General features: G+C 44.4%; 1 long non-coding RNA gene across 1 annotated transcript in view; it reads right to left on the reverse strand.

Annotated features, from left to right (window-relative positions):
• The window catches only part of LOC130272599 (uncharacterized), a 30,565-nt gene extending 25,495 nt beyond the window's left edge, over positions 1-5,070 (reverse strand). Inside the window, exons 1-2 of the long non-coding RNA XR_008843638.1 lie at positions 4,995-5,070; positions 1,487-2,292 (exon numbers count right to left, since the gene is read on the reverse strand). This is a non-coding gene — a long non-coding RNA (uncharacterized LOC130272599). The remainder of the gene's footprint in view (positions 1-1,486; positions 2,293-4,994) is intronic.
• Positions 5,071-18,779: the final 13,709 nt, after the last annotated feature.

The following is an 18,779-nucleotide window of genomic DNA, read 5'->3' on the forward strand; positions in this document are numbered from 1 at the left end:
GGAGTGCTGCAGTGTGGTCTTTCATTTATATCTATCTATCCAGGGGCATAGCTAGAAACCACAGGGCCCCAGTGCGAAAAATTGCCCTAGGACCCCCTACCACCTGTCGACCCACTTCCCCAATCCAGGACGATCCCTTACTCATCCGCACAAAGATATCAGCGAACACAGCACTGATGGGACACAGTCAGGGGAATACACAACTTTGTAAGTGACTAACAGGCAGGGCCAGACAGACAAAACAGGCATTGAAGAATAAGCAGCCCATTTTTCTAGTGGGGGTCCAACTGCTGGGTCCCCCACCAATCACCCAATCACCAGTCAGCTGTTATAATGCTATAACTCTCATCATGTCTGGAGACAGTATAAATTAGACCAACTGAAGAACACCAATGAGGCTTAGATCTAAAACTTAACTTTTACTGAAATAATAGTAGATGACATAAAAAGGGTACACAGAAATGACAAAAATGAAAGGGATAGGGGAAAGGGATACAGGTGATTCCCTAACCTAATGTCCCTAATACACAATAACCTCCTACACAAAACCTCTGTTGCTAACGCGTTTCACCCCTAGAGTCACAGGGGCTCATCAGGGATGAGAGGAGATCGCAATGTTAGAGATACAAATTGATAAAGTGTACCATAAATACAGTAGTTTAAATATTCAATCGCAAAAGGTAGAACTCATAATAGTAGAACAGATGAAATAGAACAGATAGACAGGTGTCCGTCAAAAGATAATGAAGGGAGTCTGTGTCAGTCCAGAGTCAGTTATATGTTAAGGGAGAACACTGAATATGACATAATGCGATATAGCTTGATAGAAATGAAAATATTATTCAATAAATATGGATAACCATGCGACCGCTTTATTAGGGTCACCAAACGAATATCTCCAGATCCATAGCTAAGCTTAACGCTGCAATGGAACTTGACATATGGTAGAGCCAAACTGCAGAAAAAACACACATCATTTAGTTTTTATTTCAGTCAAGATATGGTTAGACAAGTTGATAATCTAATTATTCTGTATCAGGTCCGTTGGTTTTGGTTCAGGATACCCCTGTCCAAAAAAGAGGAGGATGTAGGGGTAGGGTATGATTGTGAGGAAGAGTTTTAACCAGTGCCCTGGTTCTGTCCTGGGCCTTGATTTGATCCGAATTGGGGAATCATATCTCTTCCACGCCCCCTTGTTCTTCTGCCTCTGCCACGTGAGTGGTTGACCCATTTTGTGCCCCCGTGTCTTGTTTTGTAGGGGGACCTATTCCAGGTTCTATTTATTTCTTGTTCAATAAATGAATATGCTTTATTTTCTTTGAATTCCATAAGGTCCTTTTTAAATTGTTTGTGTTTACTCTCTTTTAAGAAAAATTTTAACTTTTCAATATTGTTTCGTAATTCACCAAATATACATCTTCCTTACACATATCTATAATTTATACACACACATGATTCATACACACATGCTCCACCACCACCTCACCTGTGGCCGCCATTAAGATCAGCACCGAGGACTGCTGGTGTCTGGGTCCCGGCGGAGGCAGCGCTGCACTCTGCACTCATGGCTAGGGAGCGCAGCACCACAGCACGGCCATTGCTGCAGGCATTAGGAGCAGGCCCCCCTTCTATGGGGCCCGGTCGCAATGGGGACCTTTTCGACCTCCATAGCTACGCCACTGTATCTATCTACCTAATATGTATTTCTCTTAAATCCAGGAGCAGACTGAAATGTTGGGCACCCAGGCCGTGCCCGACATTGCTGCTGCACTACAACTACCTAAAGGGGGGCTACTGCACTACAAGTTTCTTGAGGTGGTTGCTGCACTACAACTACCTAAAGGGGGCTGCTGCACTACAGCTACAGAAAGGGGGCTGCCACTACAACTACAGAAAGGGGGCTGCTGCACTACAAATATCAAAAGGGGAACTGCTATTCCTATATATGGATGGGCTGCAACTATATACAGGGGGCTACACCTACAGGGAATAACTATCTAAAGGGGGCAACTACAATATCTACAGGGGGGCCTACCTACAGGTGGCACCTACCTATTCGAGGCACCTGTGTAATGGGGAGAACTAGGTAAAGGGACCTGTCTACTTCATGAGGGGGCATACCTACTCTTTCCCAACCCACTTATCTACCCAATCTACTGTGTGAGACACCAAGGGGGGTTATTATTATTGTTTGGGGTACTATAGGTGCTGAAAAAGGGCATAGCCTAAAATGTTTGTCTGGCAGGTTCTGTGGAGACGGTTCATGGCTGGAAATCATCATGATGGTCTGAGCTGGATGGAGAAGAAAAAGAAGAGTGAACAACTCCAATTAGAAAATATGTCACCTGATGTAACTGTATGTATTCACTGTAAAGCCTATGTAGAACCGGAGTCACTACTATATGGTCACAGTATGGGGGGTATATTATTGGTAATATTTGTCCTAGTACTCTGAATTTGGTAAGTATGATGGTAATGTGTGTGGTGATAATATTCTTCCTTGTATACTGGTATTATTGGTAATATTAGTCTCAGTATACAGGATTTGGTCAGTTACAGTATGATGATACCATGTATGGTGATAATATTTCCTCCTAATATACCAGTGTTATTTGGTAATTCTATGATTTATTTAAAGTTACATGTGTTTATCACGGGAAATTGTCTTTGCTATGTTAACCCTTTAAGGACCCGGGCTTTTTCCGTTTTTACATTTTCAATTTTTCCTCCTTAATTTTAAAAAATCATAACTCTTTAAAATTTTCACCTAAAATTCTATATGATGGATTATTTTTTGCGTCACTAATTCTAATTTGTAATGACATTAGTCATTTTACCCAAAAATCTACGGTGAAACGGGAAAAAAAATCAATGTGCGACAAAATTGATGAAAAAACACTTTTATAAGTTTTGGGGGCTTCCGTTTTTACGCAATACATTTTTCAGCAAAATGACACCTTATCTTTATTCTGTAGGTCCATACGGTTAAAATGATACCCTACCTGTATAGGTTTAATTTTGTATCACTTCAGAAAAAAATCATGAATACATGCAGGAAAATTTATACATTTAAAATTGTCATTTTCTGAGCCCTATAACAATTTTATTTTTCTGTGTTCAGGGCACTATGAGGGCTCATTTTTTGTGCCGTGATCTGAAGTTTTTAGCGGGACCATTTTTGTTCTGATCAGACTTTGATAACTTTTTTGTGGTATAAAAAGTGATCAAAAATGCGCTATTTTGGACTTTGGAATTTTTTTGCGCGTATGCCATTGAATGTGCGGTTTAAAAAGCGGTATATTTTTATAATTCGGACATTTCCGCATGCAGCGATACCACATATGTTTATTTTTATTTACACTGGTTTTTTTTTTGGAAATGCCGGGTGATTCAAACTTTTAATAAGGGAAGGGATAATTGAAAGGGTTAATGATTTTTTTACACTTTTCTTATGCAATATTATAGCTCCCATAAGGGGCTATAACATTGCATTTACTGATCTTTAACACTGATTGATGCATCTCCATAGGAATGGATCAATCAGTGTTTTCGGCGATTGAATGCTCAAGCCTGGATCTCAGGCTTGAAGCATTCATTCGGCTATCGGACTGCAGGAAGGAAGGTAAGAGACCTACCTCCTGTGCTACAGCTGTTCGGGATGCCACAATTAAACCACGGCGATCCCGAACAGCTCCCTGCTTTTAGAGCCGCGTTCTATTAGAGGTGGGTCCCGGCTTCACTATGATGCCGGGCCCGCCGCGATATGATGCGGGGTCACCGTGTGACCCGCGTTATATCGCAGGACTGGGATTCAGTGCGTAAGTTTACGCCCTGGGTCCTTAACAGGTTAATGTGTATATGCATACATATAGATATATACAGTATGTAATATGTTTTATCCCGTTATATAGTTATGTACCCTATTATATCCAACTATAATCAACATTTGGCCCATTCCCCATTGTGGCTCCGCCTTCACATAGCCACACCCATTAACAAAATGGGCTACTTAATCTAAAATACCCAGGCCAATTTTTGGTCCCAGTCCGGTCAAAGTTGATTGCGGGACCTAAAGCCAGTCAAAATACTGTTGCAAATCCTTTGCTAAAGCTGATTGGGACCACCACAGTGCAAGGTTCTGATAAGGGGATGGTTGGAGGGTCCCTATCTGCCTCCATGCTGTCTGCTCTTCTCACTGAATCTTCACCCTGCAAAAGCAAAGTACCAATGACACTGATCAATGCTGTGCTATAGAACAGCATTTAACAGTGTCCGCAATCTAAGAACTCCCCTAATAAATATTTGAATCACCCTTCTTTACCATTTTTAATGGTAGTAGTAAGATCAAACAAAGCCTATATAAATTGGGTATTGTTGTAATCGTATGGCTCTACAAAATAAAGATAACATAATTTTAACTGTTAAGTGCACTGCGTAGAAACTACATCAACTCTGTCAATGACAGTACACAAATCCACTTTTTTACCTCCACTGAAAAGGAAAGTAAAACGTAGCTTTAAAGGATTTAGATATAATCTGAGCAAAAAACAAAAAAGGGAAAGGGGTTTAAAAACCCAGCACTGTACCAGAAACTGATATTACTGTATGTATGTGTGGTGACTGGGGTGTTGCAGTATGTAGCAGGGTCTGGTGGTATTAACCCTGGGAGCAAGATGTTGTTAACCCCTTAGTGTTCGTGACGCTAGGATGTGGTTATTGCAGTATGGTAACCGCCGTCAACCATCCCAAAAACGGTTTTGTAATAAAGGAATGTCCACAGCAAGGATTCTGAATAAACTGGAACTTTTACTTGAAATGCTTAGGGAACAGTCTTTACAATTATGCAGTTCCTTCAGAGGCAACCGAGACACAGGATACCTCGCAGGCTTGCTTGGACTTGTAGTTATTGAGATATTTAGGCAGGCCACTGAGCTACTAATATATTCCTTAGCCGAGTGGTAGTCACTGGATTTGTAGAGAGAATTGTAACTCACGTTTTAGAAGTGGCTGCGTTTCTTTAGGCTTTGGCCTAGATTAGATGAATTTGCAGTATGCAGGACTTTATGCTTTCTTGAATACCAGGAACTAAGAGAGCTAACAGAGAGACTACAGCTCCTTATATACTAGGGGGCTGGACTAAAGCCCATTGGTTGCTAAGCCTGTGGGTTCTGTACCCAAGGAACTCTGGGTATGTCACATGACAGTGGTTCACATGACTAACACTTTTATACATTTGTACAAACTTTATACATATTGACAATGCATACACAATATATATAATGCATTTAAATAGAACAATAAGAAGGTGAACAAGGGGGGGGGAGGGGGGGGGAAACCCTGCAGGAGAGCCCTATGGACTCAAGGGACTCTTGCTGAGGGGACTTAAGGATGGTGCCGGGACACCAAATATGAATGGCCGCTGTTTTAGTGTACACTGTATATAGACTGTGCCCCCAAACATACCTGCAGTGTGTGCTGGGGTAAGGTGGTATATTGTGCCGATATAAAACCACACTACAATGCCCCCCTAACATGTTTTGTTTCGTCACATACGTGATGTCCTCAGAGGTTATGGAGAGTACAAACCAGAAACCCTGAAAGTTGCATAATGGCATTTTTCAATTTTGCCCCACAAATAATTGCAATTTGGCTTTGCTGTAAATTTTGTGCTAAAATTAATGATTTATTTGCATAGTACAATTGGTCCCGCAAACAACAAACCCTCATTATAGGTCTGTAGATGGAAAATGTGAAAATGTATGGGTTTTAAAAGGCGAGGAGGAAAAACCAAAAAGGCAAAAAGGAATAATCAATGCTGCCCGGGGCAGTTGAAGCGACACTACATTAATAAATTCTGGGATTGCACTAAAAGGTCAAACAAAAACAAAGTAAATATGCTGTCTAGTACTAGAGAAAGCATATGTAACAACCTGCAGTCACTGCAGTTAGAATAAGGCAGTGCTTCTTTATGGTGTCAGTTCCACATTATGTCACAATGCCAAAAATAATTTTAGCAACTGCAGCTCCACTAGTGGCTACCGACTGTGCAGTGTTTACAGCCATATGTGGTAATTCCCTGTATACTAGAAAGAGTATTCATGTCATTTTACTTCTTCAACATTGAAGTGCAGAAAGCAAAAAAAAAAAAAAGTGCCACTTTCCTGCATGGCGTGTAGATGTAGGTTGCAGGGATTTGCCATTGAGATGGAAATTCTCTCTTTCTTCTTATCAGACTTTATTCAGTTACTTGTATTGTGAAATTTCTGTAGCAATTCATTGCATACTAATTCCCGTCTGGCTCTGAAGTAACCTCTTTGGCAGCGAAAGGTTCCCAAATACAATCTATGCAGTGTTGAAATGTGTGTGAAAGTTTGAGCTCTATAAAGACCACATCTGAATTTCAATAAGTTTGGAAGCTTTTTTTTTTTTAAATAGATTTAATGGTCAAGTTAAAAAACTAAAATCATTTAAATGGCCTGTTGTGGGGGGTGTTATGAAGAAAGTACAGTCCTCTATGCCTCCAGGCTATTTCGTAGTTTTAGCTGCAGAACATTCATTCGCAGAAGAAGCTGGAGTCCAAGATTTTGTTATAGCATTTTGGCTGCACATTGTATAAAAGTATTCACTTAAACACAACAAAAACTCTGAATAAGCAAAATTAAAGAAGAGTAGTGAAATGCATGGTTAGTATACAAACTACAAACATACTCTAAATTCTTAGCAACTGAGCATGACACTTATGGTATTAGGAACATAAATTTTGGAAACATGAAAAATATGCTCCATGAAATGTTGATCGGCATCTGAATAGAAATGCTCTTTAGACTCGATATAGCTATTGCACAAATAAGCTGTTGGGACATATTCTGTCTGGTTGTTATCCTCAAAAAACTTAAATGGGTACTCCGCCCCTAATACATCTTATCCCCTATCCAAAGGATAAGATGTATGATCGTGGTGGTACTGCCACTGGGGACCCCCACAATCTGTCATTGCGCACCCACCTTGTAGGGGATAAGATGTATTAGGGCCCGAGTACCGCTTGAAAACCTTTGTTCAAGAAACTATGCAATAGGTAGTAGGTTAACTATGCAATAGGTAGTAGGAGTGTGCGATGATCTTCTATAGCAGTGGTCTCCAACCTGCGGACCTCCAGATGTTGCAAAACTACAACTCCCTGCATGCCCGGACAGCCAACGGCTGTCCGGGCATGCTGGGAGTTATAGTTTTGCAACATCTGGAGGTCTGCAGGTTGGAGACCACTGTTCTATAGGGTTAAAACAACTGACAAGTCAAATGAATAACTTTGATTTATTACAAAGGTAACTTCCAAGGGATGGGATAGATAAAGCAGCAAGTTAAAGGGGTTATCCAGGAAAAAAAAATTTTTTATATATCAACTGGCTCCAGAAAGTTAAACAGATTTGTAAATTACTTCTATTAAAAAATCTTAATCCTTTCAGTACTTATGAGCTTCTGAAGTTAAGGTTGTTCTTTTCTGTCTAAATCCTCTCTGATGACACCTGTCTCGGGAAACGCCCAGTTTAGAAGCAAATCCCCATAGCAAACCTCTTCTAAACTAGGCGTTTCCCGAGACAGGTGTCATCAGAGAGGATTTAGACAGAAAAGAACAACCTTAACTTCAGAAGTTCATAAGTAATGAATTAAGATTTTTTAATAGAAGTAATTTACAAATCTGTTTAACTTTCTGGAGCCAGTTGATATATATCAAAAAGTTTTTTCCTGGAATACCCCTTTAACAGTTAATTCCTAAAGTTTATGTTGGAAGCAGAAACATTTGCAGATGTAAGGATCTGAGCAACCTTGACCTAGTTAATGGCAGTTAACTAGTTAGCTAGTCTCACATTAAAAGGGTACTCCGGTGGGAAACAATTGTATTTTTTTTTAAATCAACTGATGCCAGAAAGTTAAACATATTTCTAAATGACTTCTATTTGAAAATATTAATCATTCCAGTATTTATCAACTGCTGTATACCAGAGAGGAAGTTATTTTTATTTTTAATTTCTTTCCAGTCTGACCACAGTGCTCTCTGCTGACACCTCTGTCCATGTCGGGAACTGTCCAGAGCAGGAAAAAATTCCCATAACAAACCTCTCCTGCTCTGGACAGTTCCTGAGACGGTCGGTGTCAGCAGAGAGCACTGTGGTCAGACAGAACAGAACAACTCACCCTCCTCTGTAGTATATAGCAGCTGATAAGTACTGGAAGGATTAAGATTTTTTAATAGAAGTAATTTACAAATCTGTTTAACTTTCTGGCACCAGTTGATTTAAAAAACAATTGTTCTCCACCGGAGTGCCCCTTTAAGATTAAAAAATAATTGGTTTGGTTTATCTTATTGGCATCTTAATGGTTACATAATATAACATAAATAACATCTCAATTTTGCTCCTGGATGATTTGCTCCTCTGTGGGACTCTAGTAATTCCTTGATTTTCCTGTGTAGACTGTCTTCACTAAATGTACTTCTATGTATGCTATTCTTTTTTGAAAAATTGTTTAAAATTCATAAACAGTTTTGAAAAAAAAAATTGATAGGAGTCCCTGCTCTCTACATAGTTTCTGTGGCATCCTACACTTAGCATCCACAAAAACTGCTTCATCTATGCCTCCTGCACAGTAAAGATCCACTGAAAGGGTTGCAGATTGCTCGGCCCGGCAAGTATAAAGAGTTTAATTGTATCACCACTTACCTGATAAGCTGCTTACTGTAGAGAAGCAGGGATTCCTGACAAAAATGACAAGAGTCCCTGCTCCTCTGAAAGAAGTTGTAATAATACTCCCCTATCCTGTCTGTAACCAAACCAACAGAGAGAAAAACCCTGCTGTGCTCTAGTGACCACTAAATGGTCACAAGAGCACCGCAAAGGAAAATGCTAGTCCAGGCCTGGCCATAGACAGTAGTCGGAGCAGTAAGCATTTTTACAGAAAAAACATGGCAGTACTAACATGTAGGTGGTAGTTTCTGAAGCCCTCTGGTAGAAAAAGAATAGGACTACTTACTTTCAGGGTCATATTCACCGGCAGAGCAACGAAGATATATACCGGATGATAAATAATGAATATGTTATTTATGTCCCCATTAGTTTGTTTCATATGTAACAGCATTGCTATGCTGTACAAGTCTATCAGTAATAAAGTACTGTATATGGGGACAATTTATGATGGCAAAGCAAATTGGCATAGAAAAGTCCCACATTTTTGCAAAAATATGCTACTTTTTAACTCTTCCCTGGCTGGACAGATTTATAAAAAATAAAAAAAAAAGGGTGTGGGGCCTACTCACATGCCACATTTACAACAATGTACGCTAGAGAGCTAGTGTATATTGTGGCTGAAATCCAAGCTTAGAGCATACATTTTAAAGTACAGCACTACACAGGGCAGTTACTAGAATGTCTGAACCTATTTAATAAATGGGCAAAACCTAACACAGTCTAAATGTGACTGCTGCACTCACTATACTTTCTCTATGCCCAAGCAGCATTAATCCACTTCCCTTCTACATTTCCTCAGGTTAAATGTCATTGTTATTTCAAAGAGTGTTTGGCATGCCAAAAGTTTTGATTGGTCGGTGTCTGGGAGCTTAGACCTGCACAGATTACTAGAATTTGGAAAAGTGTTCAGCTTTGTGTTCACTCACGCTGCCATCTTCTCACTACAGGAGCCAGATTCTGTAGTAAGTCTAAATGTCTTCTGTAGAGAGGAGAGAGCCAGAGAGAGAAGCACTTAGCTAAGCGCTTCTACCAGCTTGTTTGAACAAATCGGTTTGGGGTCTTGATGACACTTTCTGGAGCCAGTTGATGTAATAAAAAAAGTTTTTTCCTGGAATACCCCTTTAAGCTGTAGATCTTTTTTTATGTTATTGGCCTAAATAAAAAAATGGGCATACTGGCCCTTCAAATCTAGTAACGCCGGTGCGCGCGCCCTAAGGGAAGGTGGTGCGCGCGTCGGCGAAGCATGGAAGCAGAAGGAACGGGGACAGCAGGAGGTGAGGAGACGTCCGGGACTCGCATGCGGGCACGTCCTGCATAGCGAGTCCCGGAGCCACTGCAGGCACTAGACGGGGGGCGCTCACGGCCGGACAGAACAGCCGGAGCATTGCCCCTAACAACGCCCAGGACACGCGTGCAGGAACAAGCATGACCGGGGAGAGGGGACGCTCGCGGACAGAATGAATGGCCGGAGCGCTGCCCCTAACAATATGCTGGTGAAGTTGACTCTGGGTTCCTCCTAATGCAAGCCAATGCTAGACCTCATGTGGCTGGAGTGTGTCAGCAGTTCCTGCAAAAAGAAGGCATTGATGCTGTGGACTGGCCTGCCCGTTCCCCAGACCTGAATCTGATTGAGCACATCATGTCTCACTCCATCCACCAACGCCACATTGCACCACAGACTGTTCAGGAGTTGGCGGATGCTTTAGTCCAGGTCTGGGAGGACATCCCTCAGGAGACCATCCGCCACCTCATCAGGAGCATGCCCAGGAGTTGTAGGGAGGTCATAGCGGCACGTAGATGGCACACACAATACTGAGCCTCATTTTGACTTGTTTTAAGGACATTACATCAAAGTTGGATCAGCCTGTAGTGTGGTTTTCCACTTTGATTTTGAGTGTGACTCTATATCCAGACCTCCATGGGTTGATAAATTTGATTTTCATTGATAATTTTTGTGTGATTTTGTTGTCAGCACATTCAACTCTATAAAGACGAAAGTATTTCATACGATTAGGTAATTCATTCAGATCTAGGATGTGTTATCTTAGTGTTCCCTTTATTTTATTGGGCAGTATAGTAAGGACCTACAAAATAAAGACTGTGTGCCATTTTTACCGGAAAGCGCACTGCGTAAAAACGGAAGCCCAAAAAGCTTACAAAATAGTGTTTGTTTTTTCAATTTTTCCAAAAATCAAATTTGCCCTGTCATCTGTTCTTTTTATCGATACCACATTTGAATATAGAAAACTTTTATATAATTTTTTATACATTTTTTTGAATAAAATGTGACAAAAAAGCAGCATTTTTGGACATTTTTTCATTTTTTACGCTTACGCCGTTCAACATACAGGATTATTAACATTATATTCTGATAGTTCGGACATTTACGCACGCAGCGATACCAAATATGTTTATGTTTTTTTTTTACACTTTTTATGTCCCCACAGGGGACTATCCATAGCAATCATTTCATTGCTAATACTGTTCAGTGCTATGCATAAGACATAGAACCCGATCTCAGACCAGAGCAGGAGACGCCGGGAGACGGACGGTGGCTGGTGAGGGGACCTCCGTCAGCCATTACAGATGATCGGATCGCCGCGGGCGATCCGATCATCTATTTTACTATGCGCATTGCCGAAGATGCCGTGATCTGAGCAGATCACGGCATCTGAGGGGTTAATGGTGGACATCCGCACGATCGCGGATGTTCTCCATTACCGGCGGGTCCCGGCTGCTGATAGCACCCAGAACCTGTCGTGTATGACGCGAGCACCGCTCCGATGCTCACGGTCATACACAGGACATAAATGTACGTCCTGGAACGTGAAGTACCGCCAAACCATGACGTACATTTACGTCCGTGGTCGTTAAGGGGTTAAACTCCATTTAGTGTGGTCCAGGTTCCAGGGCATCTAAAATGGCGGATCCACATGTGAGGACATGGGGCAAAGAATCCTGGGAAGGCGGTAACAAGGGTAGGCGGGATGACCCTGAATCACATGCAGGATGCAGCAGACAGCCACCCATGTGATGTCACAGCCCTATATAATCGGCAGCCATATTCCGGCTAGTCACTTCATCCTTTCACTGCAGAGAGATAGGACAGACAGTTATGTGTGTTACACAGAAAAGCTTTCTCCAGCAGCGTTTCACCTCCAAGTCAGGTCAGCGTTCTGTTGGACAGAGAGCAGTGCGTTTTTCCCAGAAAATAATTTTTACTGCAGCGAATAACTTCCCAGTCACTGTCTACAGTGGTGTATTACAGAGAGGGGCAGAGAGCTGTGTGTTGCCTCATACGTTTGAACAAGCTGGCTCAGTTGGAGAAAAGTTAGCAGAGGAGGGAGGAATACGTTTTTAGCGCAACTCTGTGTCTTTGTTCCACAACAAATGGTCTGCTGGTTATACTAGTCCAGTGGTTCTTAACCTGGGTTCGATCGAACCCCAGGGGTTTGGTGAGTCACTCTCGGGGGTTCGGCAGGTGTTTTTGCCTCGGCACATCCCTGTGTTCTGAAAGATGCTTTTGGAACACAGGGACGCCTCTGTTAAGAACCCTGCGGCCCTGCATTTACTTTAAAAACGCGGGGACCACCGGGAACTAGGGCACGCAGGGACATGTGCTCATGGCAACGGAGCGCGGAGGAGCGGAGAAGCAAGAAGGACGTGCGCTGGCAGTTGGTTAGTGTTTGTGGGGTCTGTGGGAGAACATATTGCACCTAATGTGGGGGGAACTATACTGCCAACGTAATGTGGGGGACTATACTGCCAGCCTAATGTGGGGGAACATACTGCCAGCCTAATGTGGGGGACTATATTGCACCTAATGTGGGGGAACATACTGCCGGCCTAATGTGGGCGGACTATATTGCACCTAATGTAGGGGAACATACTGCCAGCCTAATGTGGGGGACTATATTGCACCTAATGTGGAGGAACATACTGCCAGCTTAATGTGGGGGACTAAATTGCACCTAATGTGGGGAACATACTGCCAGCCTAATGTGGGGGAACACTGCCTGCCTAATGTGGGGGAACACTGCCTGCCTAATGTGGGGGAACACGGCCTGCCTAATGTGGGGGAACACTGCCATTGTTGCGAAAATAACATGAGAGTGGCACTTGCCAAGGTAAAGCCGTGCATTTCTGAACTGGTCTTTGAAAGACAACAGCAGAAGTCACACTGATTTGCAGTAAATATTCATTATGTTTTTGTTTTTGTGTGAAAATCATGATTTCATGGTTTTGTTCTTTGTTCTTAATGGTTTTGTTCATTTTGTGCACCTATGTATAAATATATACTTAAATATATACCTCCTATGTTTTGAATTTGAAAAAAGAGGGGTTCGGTGAATGCGCATATGAAACTGGTGGGGTTCAGTACCTCCAACAAGGCTAAGAACCACTGTACTAGTCTGTAGGCGGTATAATACAAACCCAGCAATCCATTCCTAATAGTCTTTAAGAGAGAAAGTACAATTTTGTGTTGTACTGCTGGTGTTGTGCACAAATACTTATTTAAGCATTCTGTAGCGCATTTCTCTGCCCTCATAAGTGCATACCACATACCTACATCTAAGTAGTGTACTATTTTGTACCTGTTAATCTGTCAAGGGCCTAGATACTGTGAAAGGCCAGGCAAAAGTACTCACCAGCTACTGTTTTACTTAAAAACTATTTTACTTTAAAGCATACTGTAGCACATTTTATGCCCTCCTAAGTGCATACCACATACATACATCTTAGCAGTGTACTAGTTTGTACCTGTTAAACTCTCAAGGGCCTAGATACTGCGAAAGGACAGCCAAAAGTACACACCTGCTGCTGTTCTAGACAAATACTGTTAAGCGTAGTGGAGCGCATTCTACTGCCCTCATAAGTGCATACCACATACGTACATCTAAGTGGTGTACCATTTTGTTCCTGATAAAGTTTTAAGTGCCGAGTTACTGTAATAGGCCAGCAAAAGTACACACCTGCTGCTGTTTTAGACCAGTGTTTCCCAACCCAGTCCTCAAGGCACACCAACATTCCGGGTTTTTTCAGCTACTCCATTGGAATAGAACAGGGAAAAATTAAAATCCTGGACTGTTGGTGTGCCTTGAGAACTGGGTTGGGAAACACTGTTCAAGACAAATATTGTTTTAAACTTAGTGAAGCATATTGTGCTCCCCTCATATACGCGCTAAGTATGTCAGGCAGAGAAGTGCCAGGACATGCACAAAGGAGTGGCAAAAGCCTGAATTCATCAGGCACCAGCAGAGGTCGCAGCAGACTAGGGGCGAGTGGCAGCAGGAGTCGCAATGAGAGGCCTGATCTCCCGGTATCAGCTAGCGGTCGTTTCTCAACCAGCAACCCATCTGCAGTCATCCATTGGTTAACACGGTCATCCACTTCATCACAAGTGACATCTGAAACCCTCAGTCAACAGTCGGTGGGTTCCTCAGACACAACCCTCAGTTGGCATGGCCTGGGAGCAATCCCTGTCCTCCCATCGCCTCTGTCCTATGCTGTTCCCTCCCCTAAAGAAGTATCTTATGCTGTGGGTTCAGCTCTACTATTTACTGAGGACAATCTAATAGAGGACAGTCAGGAGCTACTGGATAGCCAAGAAGTGGAGGAGACATCCACCGCTTCGTCTGCTAGGCAGACAAGTAGTGATGAGGAGAGGGATGTGGGAGGTGGTATTGCCAGCTTTCAGGGTCCTGAAGCAGACACTGTTGAGGAACCTGAGGAGGACATCAGTGACGTGCAGACACTTGATGATGATGAAGCCAATCGCAATTAGGAGCTAGGTGCAGAAGGGCTTTATCATCATCAGGAGAAGAGGGTTGCAGGTTGCCTGTAAGGCAGCAGCTGAGCCAGCAAGGTGGTAGCATGGTTGGCAGTCGGCATGGTGGCAGAAGTGGAAATTCTTGAGCCAAACGTGCCCAGGGGAGACCACCTGCTTCGCGGCAGCCTTAATTCCCGGGAGGTAGTGGAACAGGGGGTCCTGGAGTTGGCGGCAGTAGCAGTCAATTAGTGGGGACTGTTGGTGGGAAAATCAGCTACTCAGCGGTGTGGCAGTTTTTCATCAAGCATCCGGAGGAGGTTCAAATAGCCACATGCAAGAAATGTCGGCAGAAGGGGACGGGTGGCAAGGGTCCCAATGTTGGCACCACGGCCCTGCGTCAACACATGCTTTGCCACCATAAAGCAGCTTTGGAGAACTATGGCTCTGATATGGTGGCCCAGCCTGCTGCACCACCAAGTGGCACGCCGCTCCCTGTTTCAGCCAGCCAAGGCTCCACCACCTCAGCCGAAGGGAGCTGTGTGTCATACCCTCCTTCTGTCGCTCCAGATGCTCCTGCTCCTCCTACTTTTAGTCAGACATTCAGCCTGCAATCCATCGGCGAAGCTATATCCAAGAGACAACAGTATGCGCCCACTCATCCAATGGTGCAGAAGCTGAATGTGCTCTTGTCCATGTTGCTGGTGCTGCAGTCCCTCCCTTTTCAAGTGGTGGACACTGCACCTTTCAGAGAACTGATTGCTTGTGCTGAGCCGAGGTGGAGAGTCCCAAGCCATCATTTCTTTGCGAAGAAGGCAGTACCAGCCCTGCATAATTCTGTGGAAGAGAAGATGGGCCAGTCCTTGAGCCTATCGGTGTGTACCAAAGTGCACAACAGCGCCTTTCAGGACTCCTGATGCTGCTGTTGCCACCTCCAGGCTGTCTTATTCTGCCTGCATATGGTCTCATCATGCTTCCGCCACCTCCAGGCTGTGTCATTCAGCCACTATTTGGTCTCGTCATGCTACCGCTACCTCAACGTTGTGTCATTCAGCCACTATATGTTCTACTTATGCTGCCGGAAAACTCCAGACTGTGCCATTCAGCCACTATATGGTCTCCTCATGCTGCCGCCAGCTCCAGGCTGTGCCATTCACCCCCTATATGGTCTTCTCATGCTACAGCTACCTCCACGCTGTGTCATTCAGCCACTATATGTTCTACTCATGCTGCCGCCAACTCCAGACTGTGCCATTCAGCCACTATATGGTCTCCTCATGCTGCCGCCAGCTCCAGGCTGTGCCATTTAGCCACTATATGGCCTCCTCATGCTGCCACCAACTCCACGCTGTTTCATTCAGCCACTATATGTTCTACTCATGCTGCCACCAACTCCAGGCTGTGCCATTCAGCCACTATATGGTCTCCTTAACTGCCGCCAACTCCAGGCTGTGCCATTCAGCCACTATATGTTCTCCACATGCTGCTGCCAACTCCAAGCTGTGCCATTCAGCCACTATATGGTCTCCTTTAACTATGGTCAGGGACAATACATGTCCTTTATGGCCCACTGAGTGAATGTAGTTCCTGCACAGCCACAACACCAACTTGGACCGGTCACGCTGCTTCCTCCTCCACACTCTCAGGCAACTCCGCCTCCTCCTCCACCGTGTCTCCAGCCTCCACTGCATGGACAAGTCTCAGTGCCCCTTCAGCATATCATGTGTGCAGGGCACGGCGGTGTCACGCTGTTCTTCACATGGTTTGCCTTGGTGAACCGAGTCACACAGGGGAGAAACTGCTAAAAGTTATTCATAAAGAAATCGGAGCATGGCTTATTCCACGAAAACTGGAAATGGGAACCATGGTTACTGACAATGGGAAGAACATCTTGTCTGCGCAGCGACAAGGAAGGCTGGGCCATGCTCCCTGCATGGCACACGTGTTCAATCTGGTTGTCAAGCGGTTCCTGAAGTGTTCCCCTCATTTGCAAGACATCCTAACTTTGCAAAGGAAACTTTGCATGCACTTCAGCCACTTGTACACTGCAAAGCACACCCTCCTTGAGCTGCAGCGTCAGAACGGTATCCCCCCAACATAGTCTGATTTGCGACGTTGCCACACGTTGGAATTCCACCCTCCATGTGTTGGACTGACTATACAAACAGAGAAAAGCCATCACCGATTTCTTGATGATCAAAGCGGATAGGGGTACTCCCCTGTGTAACTTCAATGTCAACCAGTGGCAGCTCATACATGACACCTACCATTTGCTCAGGCCCTTTGAGGAAGTCACATTCTTAGTCATTCGTCAGGATTATGGGATGAACGATGTCATTCCACTGCTTCATTTCCTACAACACGTGTTGGAAACGATGGCTGGTCAGTGCACTGGAGACGTGGTACCTACATCTCACGGCCACATGAGCCCTGTGGGGGCTGAACTGGAGGAGGAGGAGGAGGAGGGGGAGGGGCACATTGGAGCACAGTTTAGGTTTACCAAAATGGGTGGTTTTTCTAGTTATCTGACAAGAGAGGAGGAGCAGGAGAAGCCAGAGGAGCTAGAGGGTTATGAGGAAGGCGAGACAGAGGACCCAGACACACCGTGGTAGTATGTAGTGAAGATGGAGGCAGGCAGTCCCTCTGAGTCACTTGCACAAATGGCACGATGCATGCTCAGTTGCTTGCGTAGTGACCACCAAATTGTCACCTTTTGGCAGCGGGATGACTTCTGGCTCTCCACCTTATTGGACCCTCGCATCGGCACAAAATGGGGGCCTTTTTTACACCCACTGAGAGGGAGGACAAACTGACCTACTACAGAGACATCCTACGTAGTCAGTTATCCAATGTCTGTCTGCGCCATCGTCCATCCTCTCGCAGGTCTGACTCGGGGGGCCCTCTGCGCTCATCTTCCACTGCCATGGCTGCTGGGGAGGGGTGGGGTGGCAGGAGCAGTACCAGCTCTATCAGCAGCAGCCTGAGTCTACAGTCGCTGATGAGTACCTTTCTTCACCCACATAGTGAAGCAACACATCAGCAGCAGGTACACCTGGAGCAGGACGTGAACCAGCAGGTGGTGGCATACCTTGACATACCCATGCCAACACACCTTGAAGATCCGCTGGACTTCTGGGCAGCCAAATTTGATTTGTGGCTGCAACTAGCAGAGTTTTCCCTGGAAAAGTTGTCCTGCCTGGCCAGTAGTGTGCCATCAGAGCAGGTGTTTAGTGTGGCGGGGGCCATAGTCATCCCAAGGAGAACTCATCTGTCCACAAAAAATGTGGAGAGACTGACCTTTGTGAAGATGAATCAGGCATGGATCAGCCAGGATTTCCACCCGCCAATACCTGATGCATCAGAGTAGATTGACCATGGTGCCACACCAACACTTCACAAATATGGATAGTGCCAAACAGATTTAAGGTGCTGCTCCCCAGTTACAAACATTCCTCCGCATCAGACCTTTTTTCACCCACCTTTGTCACCGGGTTATGGTATTGCCACCCACCGCACCACTCTGTCACCGGGTCACTTTCAGGACTCCTGATGCTGCTGCTGCCCCCTCCAGGCTGTCTCATTCTGCCAGCATATGGTCTTCTCATGCTTCCGCCACCTCCATGCTGTGCCATTCAGCCACTATATGTTCTACTCATGCTGCCACCAACTCCAGGCTGTGCCATTCAGCCACTATATGGTCTCCTCATGCTGCTGCCACCTCCACGCTGTGTCATTCAGCCAATATATGTTTTACTCATGCTGCCGCCAACTCCAGGCTGTGCCATTCAGCCACTATGTGGTCTCCTCATCTGCCACCACCTCCAGGCTGTGTCATTCAGCCACTATACGGCTGAGTGCGGGCGCCGCGATTAAGCCCCGCCCCCTCCTCCCAGCCGTATACGGGAACCGTAAGTGCAAAACGTGATGTGAAACCACCCTAATACAGCACACTCCCTATGTGTTTTAGGACAAGGCAAAGTGTTCTACACCCCTATTGAGCCTCTCTGTAGGCCAGAAATAGCCATTTTTAATAGCGATTCACCGCGAATAGATTCGGTCCAAACCAAATTTTTTCTGAAAATTTGGCGATTCGGCCAAATCGAATTTTTCTGAAATTTGCTCATATCAAATCTATATATATAAAACTCAATGTGGGAGATTTATCAAAACCTGTGCAAGGGGAAAGTTGCCCAGTTGCCCATGGCAACCAATCGGATCGCTACTTTCATTTTGCAGAGGCCTTGTTAAAAATTAAAGAAGCGATCTGATTG

The sequence above is a fragment of the Hyla sarda genome, chromosome 5, assembly GCF_029499605.1.
Source record: "Hyla sarda isolate aHylSar1 chromosome 5, aHylSar1.hap1, whole genome shotgun sequence".
Taxonomy (NCBI): domain Eukaryota; kingdom Metazoa; phylum Chordata; class Amphibia; order Anura; family Hylidae; genus Hyla; species Hyla sarda.